This window comes from Ranitomeya imitator, chromosome 3 (genome assembly GCF_032444005.1).
Source record: "Ranitomeya imitator isolate aRanImi1 chromosome 3, aRanImi1.pri, whole genome shotgun sequence".
Taxonomy (NCBI): Eukaryota; Metazoa; Chordata; class Amphibia; order Anura; family Dendrobatidae; genus Ranitomeya; species Ranitomeya imitator.
This window is the reverse complement of record NC_091284.1, coordinates 688,718,773-688,732,145: the sequence shown is the minus strand read 5'-3', so window position 1 is coordinate 688,732,145 and position 13,373 is coordinate 688,718,773.

Here is a 13,373-nt window from a genome sequence, read left to right as displayed (position 1 = left end):
GATTCTCCAGGTCATTACAAGTTCGTACATACTAAACATGTATAGGTTCTTTTTTAAGTAAGTGGTGAAAGTAAAATCCAAAGTTTGTTTAAAAAAAACAAAACAAATTACGTCATTTTCCAAGACCCATAGCGTCCTATTTTTTTGTGATCTTGGGGTGGGTGAGGGCTTATTTTTTGTGTGCTGAGCTTATGTTTGTATTGATCCTATATTGGTGAGGATACAATATTTTGATTGCCCGTTATTGCATTTTGATGCAATGTTGCGGCGACTAAAAAAATGTAATTTTGGCATTTTGATCTTCACTTTTTTTTTTTGCTACGTCATTTACTGATTGGATTACTTCTTTTTATATCTTGACAGATCGGGTGATTCTGAACGCTGTGATACTAAGTATGTGTAGTTTTAAGTTTTTTATTATTTTATTTTGAATGGGGTGTGATTTGAACTTTTATATTTTTTATTTTTTTATATTTTTAAAAACATTTTTTTTTTACTTTTCACTTACTTCCATAGTCTCCATGGAAGACTAGAAGCTTTGATAATCCCATTGCTTCTGCTACACACAGACGATGATCAGATCGCCTGTGTGTAGCAGAAATGCTCACTTGTTATATGCGCCAACTGCTGGGTGGCGCTCATAGCAATCCAGCAATGACAAACACAGGGGTCTGCTGCCAGAGATTGAAAACGTCATTTATCTGGTTAATAGCAGCAGGTGGATCTCAATTCTACCATGGCTGTTAGGGGCACAAAGCTGTTGAAACAGCTGACATATGCTGGGAAAGATGTGGGCTTAATGCCGTTACCCACATCAGAGGTAGATACACAACATGCGCAGTACATGTCCAGTGCATGTACAGCGCAAGATGTGAATGATGAGAATGAGTTAATATACCAGCAAAATGTAACAAGAACTGCGTTACAATGTATGGATGAATCATTGGATCCATTAACATTTTTGCAAGTTTTTTGGGAGTTTTATATAACACCAAAATATAACAGAAAGCACATAATGCTGTATGGATCAGTAATTGAATCATTATACATTTTCTCAAAAATTGTTTTATATAACACTAAAATGTAACATAAATCATGTAAAATGGTATGGATGAGTCTTAGAATCCAGTCAAATTTATCACTTTTTTTAGGTGTTATATATACCACCAAGATGTACCCAAGAACACGTAATCTTGTATGGCTGAGCAATATAATACTGAAGAAAATTGTCAACTTATTTTGAGTGTTATATGGCACCGAAACCTACCAAAGAACATGTAATATGGATGAGCAATATAACACCTAAAACATTTTGAACTATTTTTTTGAGGGTTAGATACCACCGAAATGTACTCAAGAATCATAAAACCCTATGGATGAGCAATATAATACCAAAACATTTTTGAACAATTTTTTGAGGGTTATATACCATTGAAATGTACCCCAGAGCATTTAATAGTATATGGATGAGTAATTGATTGCAGATAACTTTTTCAACACTATCTTGGTGTTTTATATAGCACCAAAATGTGCCCCAATGCATGTAATAGTGTATGCATGAGAAATTGAAACCAGACACATTTTTCAATGCTTTTTTGGAGAGTTATATTCCACCGCAATGTACCCCAGGGCATGTAATAGTCCCATACATACTCGAGTATAAGCCGAGGCACCTAATTTTGCCACAGAAAACTGGGTAAGCTTATTGACTCGAGTATAAGCTGGGTATGTATTGTCTCCTCATCCCTATCCCAGTATGTGTGGTTCCCCTGTCCTGCTCTGTGTGGCTCCCCCTGTTGTAAGCATGGCTCTCCCAATCCGCTCATTGTATGCATGGCTCCCCATCCCATCTTGTATGTATGGCTTGGCTCCTCCCATCCCATCCTTGTATGCATGGCTCCCCCGTCCCATCTTGTATTCATGGCTTGGCTCTCCCCCTCCCATCCTTGTAAGCATGGCTTCCCCCGTCCAATCTTGTATGCATGGCTGGGCTCCCATGTCTCATCCTTGTATGCTGTTCTGTTAGTTGTTTCTCGTCATGGATCACACTCTGTTGGTATTCACAGGCTGTTTATTACATGCGGTGTAATTCTTCATTACATGAGTCTTCTCCACAACCAACAAACAAGTTCCAACAACACTATAGCACACACATAAACGTAGTGAGACCCCTAGATGCCATATTATCATATAACATATTGCTACATATGCATGGCTCGGCTCTGCTCAACCATCTTCCCCCGTCATACTCACCCTCCTTGCGTCGTCGCTGAATGTCCCTGCATATCTGTTGTCCCAGCGCGGCAGCTTCTTCCTGTGTTGAGTGGTCACATGGTACCGCTCATTAAGGTAATGAATATGCGCCTATGGGAGTGGAGATTCTGCACCGGGACAATGGAGATGCAGGGATGTTCAGTGACGGCATAAGGAAGGTGAGTATGATGTCACAGCCACCGCTGGCTCCTGCCACTGCTCTGCCGCTCCCATCCTCCTCCCCCTCCGGCTTTCTGGACCATAAATCGTGTATAAGCCGAGGGAGGCTTTTTCAGCACAAAAAAATGTGCTGAAAATCTCGGCTTATACATGAGTATATATGGTATATGGATGAGAAATTAAATCCAGATAAATCCCGCTGAGTAAGTGGAAGGATGAGATTCTGTATTGTGCTGGGACTGTTCTATGTCTTATGAACCTGTTTTGTGGTTCAATAAAGTATTGCCACACTGTTTTACCCTCACCCTGTGTTGTCTGAGTAGTATTGCGCCGATGGTAAAAGAAGAGTGAGCGTTCAGTGGGGTGATCCCTGGTCCATGTGGTTTGAGCTAGCGGGCACCTGCTGACCCCCGTATCTCCACACTGAGTTATTTATCATTACAAACAATTCCATATCCCATCTCTTAGTGCTGTCAGCTATCACTCTTCCTCCACATTGACTGCCATGAAATGAGATCTGGAGATTTTGTAATGATACATAACTCATCTCTACTGTACCTCTGCACAGTAGCTGCAGAGATGAATAAGGAGTGGAGGGTGTGTTATTTTCATCCCTGTGTGTAGCTGCCTACTTATGATTGGTCAACCCCATGTATGTGAAGCAGTACACACCCTCAGAGACAAATTTCTGGTAAGACCTACTTGAACTATAATATGTATTATAATCTAAATGTTACAAGCTAATATTTCCTCAACGGAGAGGAGAAAATGGAAATTAAAAACTATTTTTTACTCTCTCCAACCACTATTCCATGATGTGGTCAGTTTAAAATGCTCCAACTGGTGAAAGGTCCTCTTTTATAGAATGAGGGACAGAGAACTTAATTCAGCTGTCTCTGTGAGTTTAAATCTAATGACACTGTGCATACTGCTCAGAGGCAAAGAAACACACTTATGTCAGTTTGGGGGTCCTAGCAATCATAGATTTATCACCCATCCTATGAATAGTTGATTTTAATCATCAATTCACAAATGAACGTAACAAGTCACATCAGATGTTTTATAATAATATAATTTGTTATGTATAGTTGACTATATTAATACACCACAAATTTGAAAAAAAAACCCTACTTAATAAAATTAAATGAATCGGAATTTAGAACAAACTAGGTCATATAATAGATTGCCAACGTATTCTCTAAACCTTGTTCATTTTATGAAGGCTACCTTTGTTCTTGTTCTAAAACCTATTCTAGAGATCAGTTTGATCCTATAAAAAAATGACCAAGCAGCTTATAATGATAGTAGCAGTGCAAAGAGCTATCCCTTTCAGATCATATGGTCTCAAGTATTGAAGTACAGTGGCTTGCAAAAGTATTCACCCTCCTTGGCTTTTTACCTAAAAAAAAATATCAAATTGAAAGAATATGGTACCAAACCTGTGAAGATAGGGATGCCCACCAAAAATCTCAGCCTGGGCAAGGAGTGCATTAATCAGAGAGGCAGCACAGAGACCAGAGGTAACCATGAAGAAGCTGTAGAGTATTTGTTCATACGATCACAAGAAGCCATACACTCTATAGAGGTGGCATTTATGGAAGAGTGGGCAGAAAAATACTTTAGTTACATTCAAAAATTGTAAGGTTCATTTTGAGTTTGTTAAAAGACATGTGGGAGACTTCTCAAATGTATTGAGGAATTTGCTGTGGTCAGATGAGACTAAAATTGAACTTTTTGGCCACCAATGTAAACGCAATGTCTGGTGCCTAGCCAACAAGAATAGAGATGAGCGAATATTTCAATGTTCGGTTCGGCTCATGATCGCTGAATTTGCAATATTCGCCGATTTAATCGCCAAATATAGCCGAACATACACAGCACAAAAGCTGGTGTTTCCCACGCTGACGTAGCGCTCCTGATCGGTGATGGAATCATCCTTGCCGGTCGGAGAGCCATAGTTCCCACTCTGTCAAAAGACAGCGTGAGCGCTCAGCTGTGATCGGAGGTTTTTAGTTTACCTCTGGTCACTGGTGTCAACTGATGGGACTACAGCTTCCATCAGCTGACACCTGCTGCCGCTAATAACAGTGAAAGCAGGAGCAGCGGATGGAGTATTCATCAGCCGCTCCTGCACTGCAAATAAATAATTAAAAAAACCTGTGTAGGTTCCCCTGTATTTTTGATAACCAGCCAGGTAAAACTCACAACTGGGGGCTGCAACCCTCAGCTGTCAGCTTCAGCAATGTTTCCTATCAAGAATAGCGGGGTCCCCACACTGTATTTTTTAATCATTTAAATAAATAATTTAAAAAGAAGACATGAGGTCCACCCCTTTTGACAACCAGCCTTGCTAAAACAGACAGCTGGGGCTGGTATTCTCAGGCTGGTAATGGGCTATGGATATTGGCCCCCCAGCCTAAAAATAGCAGCCCACAGCCATCCACAAAAGGCACATCTATTAGATGCGCCAATTCTGGCACTTTGCACAGCTCATCCCACTTCCACTGTAGTGTTGCCAAGTGGGGTTCATATTTGTAGGGTTGATGTCACCTTTGTATTGTCTGGTGACATCAAACCCATGGATTACTAATGGAGAGGCGTCTATAAGACACCTATCCATTATTAATCCTATAGTTGTATGGTAAATAAAGACACAGACAGAATAAAGTCCTTTATTAGAAATAAAACTAAACACAGTTTTACATTTCATAAAAAAATAACAGAGTTATACTTACCTAACACCAATTCCACCTATACCTTAACACCTCGTTCTACTGTAATAAAACTAAAATAAAAAAACATCTCTCATGTGTCAGTCATCCTGTTCCACGCCGTAAGTGGTGCAGGCCACAGTGGAACAGGGTCCCAGGGTTGCTGCTGGAGGAGGCAAGAGTGGTGCTGCAGCTGTTCAGTGGTGCAGGCTGCAGTGGAGCAGGGTCCTAGGGTCACTGCTGAGGAGGTAAGAATGGCGTTGCAGGTGATTGGTGGTGCAGGCCACAGTGGAACAGGGTCCCAGGGTTGCTGCTAGAGGAGGCAAGAGTGGCGCTGCGGGTCTTCGGTAGTGCAGGGGCTCTGCCAACATTTTGTGAAAGCCCAGAGCCCCCGCAGTTTATTATGTGGTGGACTCCGGGAAAATGGCTGCCAGGGCATACTGAACCAGCATGGCTACCACAGCATCTTGCAGCGACTTCCTATTCCATCCGGTTTGCATTTAGTTGGATCTTCAGACTGTGTAAGGGCTATTTGACCAAGAAGGAGAGTGATAGGGTGCTAGGCCAGATGACCTGGCCTCCATAGTCACCAGACCTGAACCCAATCGAGATGGTTTGGGGTGAGCTGGACCGCAGAGTGAAGGCAAAAGGGCCAACAAGTGCTCAGCATCTCTCGGAACTCCTTGAAGATTGTTTGAAGACCATTTCCGTTGACTATCTCTTGAAGCTCATCAAGAGAATGCCAAGAGTGTGCAAAGCAGTCATCAAAGCAAAAGGTGGATACTTTGAAGAACTTAGAATATAAGACATATTTTTAGTTGTTTCACACTTTTTTGTTAAGTATATAATTTCACGTGTTAATTCATAGTTTTGATACCTTCAGTGTGAATGTACAATTTTCATAGTCATAAAAATACAGAAAAATCTTTAAATGAGAAGGTGTGTCCATACTTTTGGTCTGCACTGTATGTTTTTTTGCTAATTTATATTGTTGTTCTTCTTTCCCAGTCTGGGAGTACTGGATTTAATGGGGGAGTGTGGCACCCCAGGGTCCTAGTCATCACAGTGACATTGCTTTCCTCACTGGGAGAGTGATGTTACGCTTGGAGGCAAGGAAGGATAACTTTCACCAGGTAAACACAAACATGCAACATGTTCACACTCCAGGCCACAAGGGCGAGCTTGTGATCCTATTCCTAGGTGACTCCCCTGTATATTGTGGTTTGGAGGGAAAGTCAGTGAGATAGTGCCAGAGAGCAGGATGAACGTATGAGGAGCCATGCAGCCACGAGAAAGTGCTGCAGCTCCTGGACAGAGATATTACCGAAAGAACAGATTGTAGTGAGCATGTAGGAGAGCGAAGCACAGGAGAGTGATATCAGGGAAGACCAGCTGCGAATGGGCTGCCTCTGCCTGAGGCGCAGATAACCGGTAGCGGAACACCGAGGTTGTAACGGACTCTACAACTTACAGCAGAAACTGGCAAGACAGCTGAACTGCAAGTTACCTGTCCGCCTCAATACCCAGGAGGCACAGTGACGCATAGAGCCCGGGGCATGATAGAGTCCCTGTAAAAAGGCTCAAGTAACACCTGTCATATGGGTTTGTGTCCTATCCTATATGGGGGACAGAGAGAACTGTGAGGACCTTATTAGAAGCCATAGGCAGTAAGGGACTACAACACCACTTCGCTAGAGGAAGGCTTTTAAAGGGAACCTGTCACCCCGTTTTTTCGATATGAGATAAAAATATCATTCAATAGGGCCTGAGCTCTGCTTTACATTAGTACCTTTTATATCCCCCGATTCCCCACCTTTGCAGAGAAAATACCTTAGTAATCTCGCCGTTTTCGTCTGTCAATCACTACGATCTGTTCAGATGGGCGAGGCCTAATTGCTGTCTCTCCCCCCGCTCCTCCTGTGCAATGTATTCAGCGGTATCATCTGGATGAACGTACTATTATACCGTGCGTTGTGGACTCAGTATGGAGGGACGCTTTGGTAAATCTCCCGTGACAAGCGCATTAATGACCAGCTGTGGACATGCGCATAGAAGCTATTGAACATCGTAACTCGGACATGCGCATTGGAGCCCCAGAGGACTATGATGTCACGGACATGCGTACTGAAATGCTGAGCCTGGACTTATATGGGCGGATCCTTATTTGGGACATGCGCAGTCTCAAAAGTAACGTTGGACTTGCGCAAGGATAGGCGCCGCGTCATGCATCACTTGGTGACTGATGGGTCCCGGTGACGAGCACCGGAGGGTTGGACTCTGATGGGTGTGGGCGGGCCTTGTCCTGAGACATGCGCGGTTGGAGTAGGACTTGTGGGCCTGTGTAGGATGAGCGCTGCATGTTGGGTATGGTGCGGTCACATGGGGCCGATACTGTTTCCTGTTTGTGCTGCGCTTCTCATGAGCACGCCTACGGTACCATGACAGCTACCTATGCATTGCCCGGATAGGAGGATGGAGTCTGTTTACATTTTGTATGTTGGGAACTTTACACTGTATTCTCTGAGCTTTATTATACAAAGGGGAGCGATCAGGGGTGATTGTACTGTGTTAGAGGGTGATATGTACATATGCTACCCATTTAGTATTGTTTTTACTTATGTTTATGTATGTTATGTATGTTATATCGCTGTGTGTTTTTTTCTATTATATTATGGTATCCCTATTGGCTGTCAGCTAATTAATGGGGTGGGTTTAAGGATATATAATGGTGGTTGGAATAGTTTTGTACTGTGCTTGACAAAGGTCCTCGGACCGAAACGTTGCCGCAGGAGGCAGAATAAAATGTGAGCTGCTTTTTCACTTCCTGGTGTGGCGCTGTCCTTCTCTTCATTTGAATTTGGATCTTCTATCTGGGATGGACCCCCTGGTGAGGACGTGCGCCCTGATGTCCATAGAGACAACAGTATTTTAGGGTGCGGTCGGACCAAACTTTTTTGGATATTGATAATGCCGTAACCCACTGCTAGTGTAAGTTTTGTAACAATTTTGCTAATCTATCTATCTCTCTATTTCTTTACATCTGTCTATCTCATTCTATCTATGTTATTCCTTCTTACTTTCTGATTCCTTCTTTCTATCTATTTATCTCATCTATCTAAGAGTAGAGTACATACAACATACACCCTACAACATACACCATGCAACATACACCATGCCACATACACTATTCAACATAAGACATGCAACAGAGAACATGCGACATACAACATGCAACATACCACATGTGACTTTCTACAAGCTACATGCAACATGAGACATGCGACATGAGACACGCTACATGCGACATGCCACATGCTGCATACCACATGCAACATGCGACATTCAACACACAACATGCGACAGGCAACACGCAACATACGACATGCGTCATGCAACATAAAACATGTGACATACTACATGTGACATGCAACATACCACATGCGACATGCAACATACCACATGCGACATGCAACATAACACATGTGACATGCTACATGCGACATACAATATGCAACATACTACATGCGCCATGCAACATACCACATGCGACACGCAACATGCACCACACCACATGTGACATGCTACATACAACATGCGACATACGACATGCAACATGCGACATTCAACATAACATGCGCCATGTGACATACTACATGCGACATGCAACATACCACATGCGATAAGCGACATGCAACATACCACATGCTACATGCAGCATACTACATGTGACATGCAACATACCACATGCGACATGCAACATGTGCCATGCAACATACGACATGCAACATACCACATTTACCAAGCAACATAGTACATGCGACATAACACATGCGACATGTAACATACGACATACAACATGCTACATACAACATGCAACATACTGTACATACATACAGAACATGCAACATACAGAACATACATACAGTACATATATACAGTACATACATACAGTACATTAAACATAGAGTACATACTCACCATCACCTTGTCACCTTGATCCCCAAAGCCATTGTCACCTGTAACAAATAATAAAATAATAAACAAACAATATACTCCCTGATCCACAGGAATCCAATTAAAACGAGTGTCTCTCGACGATCTCCCGTGGAGAGCAGCCACATCAGCTGATGTGACCGCTCTCCAGGAATACAATGATGGAAGATATCCTTCCACAATGTATTCCCCACAATGTATTCCTCCGCCCCTGTGAGGAAATAGTCCCTAGCCTCACTTGTGGCACTGCTGTGTGGGGAAAAATCCCAGGCAGCTTTGCCATAAAGTGAGACTCTGAACTAAGGTAACGTCAGTGATACACTGCAGGAGCCATTGTATCCTGTCAGTGTGTCACTGGAGGTCTATAGAGCAGTGACATCACCCAATGTCAATGTTCTATAGGGGAGATCGTCATGGGACACTCAATATTAATTGGACTACGGTGGAAAGTAAGTATACGGTTTCTTTATTATTTATTTTTTCAGGCGCTAGAGTATGGTAAGTATAGGGAAATTAAGAATAATAAAATACTTTTTTTCTGGCTGTGTCTTTATTTTTTTTTACACTTTCACTACTATAGGATTAGTAATGGATAGGAGTTTTATTGACGCCTCTCCATTATTAACCGGGCTTAATGTCACCTTACATTAGCAAGGTGACATTAACCCCTTATTACCCCATATCCAACCGCTACAGGGGAGTGGGAAGAGAGGGGCTAAGTGCTGGAATTTCTGGGGCAGCTGGGTGCTGGTATTTGTAGCCGAGTGGGGGGCAAATATCCATGGCCCCTCTCTAGGCTATGAATATCAGCCCGCAGCTGTCTGCGTAGCATTTCTGCCTATAATATAGGGGGACCCCATGTAGTTTTTTTGGGGGGGTCCCCTATTTTAATAGCCAGAAAAGGCTACGTAGACCACCCCTGGGTGAGTATAATCTAACTTCTTTTCTCATCTTTCAGGATACATCGGGGGCTTATCTACAGCATTACAGAATACTGTATATAAGCCCCTGATGCCGGTGGGCTTAGCTCACCTTCAATTTTGGGGGTGACAGGTTCCCTTTAACATAAAAACGTTAAAAAAATGGCGTGGACTCCCGCTCCATTTTCTGCGCCAGAGGGGGAAAGCCGACGGCTGGGGGCCAATATTTGTAGCCTGGGAAGGGGTTAATACCCATGGCCCCTCCGTGGCTATGAATATCAGCTCGCAGCTGTCTGCATAGCCTTTACTGGTTATTAAAATAGGGGGAACCCCCCAAAAAAATGACGTGGGATCCCCCTATATTTTATTGCCAGAAATGCTACGCAGACAGCTGCGGGCTGATATTCATAGCCTGGAGAGGGGCCATGGATATTTTCCCCCCGGCTACAAATACCAGCACCCAGCTGCCCCAGAAATGGCGCATCTATAAGATGCGCCAATAACGGCACTTAGCCCCTCTCTTCCCACTCCCCTGTAGTGGTGGGATATGGTGTAATAAGAGGTTAATGTCACCTTTCTAATGTAAGGTGACATTAAGCCCGGTTAATAATGGAGAGGTGTCAATAAGACTCCTATCCATTACTAATCCTATAGTAGTGAAAGTGTAAAAAAAATAAAGACACAGCAAGAAAAAAGTATTTTATTATTCTTAATTTCACCTTACTTACCATACTCGAGCGCCTGCAAAAAAAGTAAAAATAACACTGGTGTGCAAAAAAAAAATGTTCTGGCATGGACTTTAAGAACAGTTTTAGACTAATTTGAGGTTGCTGAATTCAAATCTGATCTCATAATTTCTCTATCACATAACGTTTTTGCGCTACAGGTATATAGCCCATTTTCAAGAATTCTATGATAAATATAAGTAGTGTATGAAAGTGCCGATTTATACGGTTCACTAAGGTAAATTAAGTTTTCATTTAGTCTCCCAATAAATGTGAGAATATCTTTGCTTTCTTTGAACATGCATAATTCTACTGGGACAGTAGAGCTACAGCAGAGCATTGGGTGAAAACAGAATGGCCTCACCTACAGAGTTTGGAGTCTGGCAATAAGAATGTCATCCATGATCCTCTAGTGGATAGGAAGAACATTGTCTTTCCTCCCTTACACATAAAACTTGGATTGATGAAGCAGTTCGTCAAAGCTCTCAATCACAGTGGAGAATGCTTTAACTATATATGTTCAACTTCTCCTGGTCTTAGTAAAGAGAAGAAAAAGGCTGGAATATTTGATGGACCTCAAATAAGAACACTTATGAGAGTCCCAAATTTTATCACATCAATGAATGAGACAGAAGACAGAGCTTGGAATGCATTTTGTAATGTGGTGCAGAATTTTCTAGGGAATAAGAAACCAGACAACTATGAAGAGATTGTGGAAAAGCTACTAATGAGTCAGTGAAATTTGGAATGTAGAATGAGTATCAAGATTCACTATTTACACAGCCATTTGGACTTTTTTCCAGAGAATCTTGGGGATGTGAGCGAGGAACAAGGGGAGCGTTTTCATCAGGACATTAAAACAATGGAAGAATGGTATCAAGGCCGGTGGCATTCACTTATGATAGCTAACTATTGCTGGAGCCTGATGAGAGACAACCCAGAAGCTGTACATAACAGATCAGCCAAGAAAAAAAAGTTCAAATAACTGCCATTTGTCATTTATCTGTGTGCCATATATATGTGTTTTAATATTTTGTAGTTGTTTAATTCTGCAAGTATATTTGATTTTCTCTACATAGTTTGTAATATTTGTTACTCCTTGATTAAAAATATACAATGTAGTATCGAAAATCATGTGTTTTTATCATAAAACATTAGATAGGAGTAATTTTCATCAAAAATTGAAAATATCTCGAAATCCTGATGTGATAGCCAAAAACGGAGTTCATATTTGTAATCAGCAGCCAAAATTTACTTAAAATATGTTTTAAAACCTTTTGCCAGAAAAATTGCATTGACCAGTGTAATAAAGAAACCGTATACTTACTTTCTGCCGTAGTCCAATTAATAACGAGTGTCCCACGATGATCTCCCCTATAGAACAGTGACATTGGGTGATGTCACTGCTCTATAGACCTCCAGGGACACACTGACAAGAGACAATGGCTCCTGCACTGTATCACTGAGGTTACCTTAGTTCAGAGTCTCACTTTATGGCAAAGCTGCCAGGGATTTTTCCCACACAGCAGTGCCCCAAGTGAGACTAGAGACTATTTTTTCACGGGGGCGGAGGAATACATTGTGGGGAAGACATTGTGGAAGGATACCTTCCATCATTATATTCCTGGAGCTCCTGGAGAGCGGTCACATCAGCTGATGTGGCTGCTCTCCACTCTTAGATAGATGAGATAGATAAATAGAAATATGGAATCAGAAAGTTAGAAGGAATAACATAGATAGAATGAGATAGACAGATGTAAAGAAATAGAAAGATAGATAGATTTAAAGAGATAGATAGATTAGCAAAATTGTCACAAAACTTACGCTAGCAGTGGGTTACAGCATTATGTCCTGGATGGGAAAAGTTTTCTGGCATCCAGGACAACACAATTTGCATATACACACTTCCGGAGCACAGAGGTTAGTGTCAAAAGCCGATGCATGCGCAATAATGTGTTGTATGTTTTGTCCACAGTTGGTCAAAGCATACTGCGCAGGCGCAAGTTGACACTTGAATGCGCAGGCACAAAATACAACGCCAATGCCGGGAAGAAGATTCGTAGTGAAAAGCCAGAGGTGGGGAGAATCGGCGATTAGGCCACGCCCATCAGACCGGACCAGGATGATTGACAGACGAAAATGGTGATATGTTATGAAAGGCAATTCAGTATCACAATGGACATGGAGGTCAGAGCACATACAGTGATCTGACAATAACCCAAAATAATAGAACGAGCTCTGAGACGTGGGAACTCTGCAGACCGCAATCCCTGATCCTCTCCAAACACAACTAGAGGCAGCCGTGGATTGCGCCTAACGCTACCTATGCAACTCGGCACAGCCTGAGAAACTAACTAGCCTGAAGATAGAAAAAATAAGCCTACCTTGCCTCAGAGAAATACCCCAAAGGAAAAGGCAGCCCCCCACATGTAATGACTGTGAGTAAGATGAAAAGACAAACGTAGGGATGAAATAGATTCAGCAAAGTGAGGCCCGATATTCTAGACAGAACGAGGATAGGAAAGATAACTCTGCGGTCCACACAAAACCCTAAAGAAAGCCACGCAAAGGGGCAAAAAGACCCTCCGTAC